The following is a 3,227-nucleotide window of genomic DNA, read 5'->3' as shown; positions in this document are numbered from 1 at the left end:
GTTACATTTCCATCAATTTCTGGTGTAATTGGAATCATGATTTTTCACTGAATTGTATATATTGAATTGAGCATTTCCATTTCATCAAGCTTTCTCCTGCAACACCTGCTATTTAATAGTTCTGTGAGAAATTTTAGTAAACTACAGATTTATATTAATTTTCTTCTACATTTGTGGCAAAATGTGACAGTTTTTTTCTATGTTTTTTGACCACTTTATTGTTTAAAAAATGTGACTTTTTTTCAGAGCCCGGTGACGGTATATATGTACTATTTGTGTGTTTGAGGAGATCAGGGTAGGACATGATTTTAGAAAGTGAGCTTCTTATTAAACACACAAAGCAATTCTCTTTTACAAAATTCTGTACATATTTGTTCACATTTATACTCTCATGGAATTTAAAAGATTGAGTTGTATATTATTCACTGCTATAGCCTCAGTGCTCAGCACGAACTTTCCCACATAGTTGATAACCAGTAGATGTTTGTTAAAGATAGAAAGGTGAATTCTGGTATTTACTCAAGATTTCAATTTACGCTTTGTGATAGAATAAATTTATATATTGATTTCTGGGGACCAGAACTCCTAATGTGTGTATTTGATTATTTCATTATGTAAGAGCATATAGTTTCTTTCTATCTATACATGTCTTTCTCAATAAAACTCTGTTATTTTAAGACAATTAAATCTATTCCTTGACTTGTAATTTTTTGCTCACATTATGATTCAAATCTTTCTTTCTGGGCTATATAGGAAAGTTTTTATAAGTATTTATTAGCTACCTTACTATTATTAGTGGAGTGCACAAAGGCATTAGATGAATGGATAATTTACAGATAGCTTGTGACAAATATTCTTACCTCATCTTCATGTTTCGACTGAATAAACTTTACTAACCACAACCTTTTTTTAAAAAGTCAATTCTTTTAATGTTATGGATAAATAAATGGAATGAAAAATGTTTCATGAATCATTAATTTCCCAATTATCCCGCCTGTGGTCCTGGGTAGATTATTTTCAAGATCTCTTATATTCTCCCTAAAGAATTGGTGACTGGTGTGGAGAGATAATTGCTCTTGGCTGAGTTGTGGTTGTCAGTAATTAATTGTTTTTTCTTATAAGGAAATGCATCACATTAAACCAGATGCATAACATGTGAACAAGAAAGGCCAGTATTGTAGCCCAACACCTCCATGACTTCCATTATTTCCTCACTATAACCACTAGCTCCAGTCCAGTAAAAGCAAGGTGCTTGTTGATTGGTCCATTTCCTGGAAGACAGGGAGAGGGATGCATGATGCATAGCTTTTGTTTTATTGGTTTATTCTTCCTAAACCAAATTAGAAGTGAGGGAGAGAGGGCACAATTACTATGGACTTAACTGTTTTTGTCACATATACATGGGAATTGTTTTAGGAAAGAAAAAATCCTCTGGTCAGAGATGCAGAGTCAGTACATACTTAGACTTATTGAGACTTTAAACCTTCACTGCAGTATTGGTTTCCTCCCTTTGCTGGACAATTCACTACAAACATTATGGCCTTTTTTTTCATCCTTCAAAACCAGACTGTGTGTTGACAGCTTCCCTATTGTTTGCTTTCCCTCGGGTGGTGCTGACTGCTCAAATTGTGTGGCTTCACCCAGTCCCGCACAGTGGGTCCCTTTCTGAGCCCACAAACTAGCCATCTGTAGAGACTGACTCTTGTTACCCTCCTGTGTGCACTGGTAGCCGGCCACCAAGTGGAATGGTATTTGGGTGAGGCACTGAACATTGGGGGTGCTCGTGGACCAGTTGTGGGAATCTGCAGGCAAGGTGTCCCCAGCATCTCGTGGGTAGGTTCCTGATGTCCTCTGTCTGTGCTGCAGTTAATGGGATCTGTGTCCCTTTAATGCCCACTGAGAGCCCTGGATGCTGTTCCAGGTGCTTCCCACTTCCCAGCTGGGCAGCTCACCTCAGTATATGGATGGGGCAAGAATGAGGCGAGTCTCTTTGGCAGCTTCCCCTAAAGTTGGGAGAGCCAGGGCTCACTCACATACGCTCACTTTCCCCAATGGGAAAAATCCAAGGCCCAGAAGATTTCTATTGGTCTGCACTACGCTGCACCGGGGAAGGCGTGACTAGTGAAAAATAAAATTGTTCCTCCTACCCTTTAACATGCTACCAATCTCAGATATTTTTTGTTCTCACAATGTGCTTCTCACACAGTGTAACTTCTGTGCTAGATTCCTGAACTTCTGTACAGGCACTCTACTTAGTGTATAATTGTGAAAATTGTTTGTTTGTTTTGGGGGGTAGAAGGGGGTAGGAAGATGGTAGAAAATTCCCATTTAGCTATTTTGATTTCAATATTTAAAACAAATTGTAAATCCTCACCCCAGGATATGATTTTATTGATTTGAGAGAGAGGGAGAGATAGATAGATAGATAGAGAGAAACATCAACCAGTTGCCTTCGTAGGGGCCCCAACTTGGATCAAACCTGCAACCTAGGAATGTGCCAGAGAGGAGGGTGGTTGCAGACCCAGGTGAAAGAAAAAAAAGAATGGATTAAGAAGTACAAATTGGCCCTAACCGGTTTTGCTCAGCGGATAAAGAGTAGGCCTGTGGACTGAAGGGTCCCAGGTTTGATTCCGGTCAAGGGCATGTACCCTGGTTGCGGGCACATCCCCAGTAGGGGGCATGCAAGAGGCAGCTGAATCAATGTTTCTCTCTCATTGATGTTTCTAACTCTGTATCCCTCTCCCTCTTCCTTCCCCTCTGTAAAAAATCAATAAAATATATTAAAAAAGAAGTACAAATTGATAGTTATAAAGTAGTCACTAGGATGTAGAATATAGTAAAAAATATTGTAATAACTATGTATGGTACCAGGTTGGTACTGAAAATATCAGAGAGAACACTTTGTAAAGTATATGATTGTCTAACCACTACTATACACCTGAAATAAAAACGAAATATTGAACATAAAGGGTAATTGAAAAATAAAATTAAAAAAGAGTTGGTTAATGCAAAAGGAAGTGTGGGTTGGGTGAGACTCTCAGCCAGTACATAGAAAGTCTGACGTGACCTACAGCAACGTCTGCACCAGAAACCCTGTTTCCTGTTCTGGGGCAGCAGCAGCACACAGCTCAGCATTTCTTCTCTCCATCTGCCAATCACCTCACCTTGCAGAGCCCTCACACTGAAGAAGAAAAAGAAGATATATTCCACCAAGTGGGAGAACTTGA

Source organism: Myotis lucifugus, unplaced genomic scaffold (assembly GCF_000147115.1).
Source record: "Myotis lucifugus unplaced genomic scaffold, Myoluc2.0 scaffold_38, whole genome shotgun sequence".
Lineage (NCBI taxonomy): Eukaryota > Metazoa > Chordata > Mammalia > Chiroptera > Vespertilionidae > Myotis > Myotis lucifugus.
The sequence above is the reverse complement of the archived record's forward strand: the minus strand, read 5'-3'. Positions refer to the sequence as shown.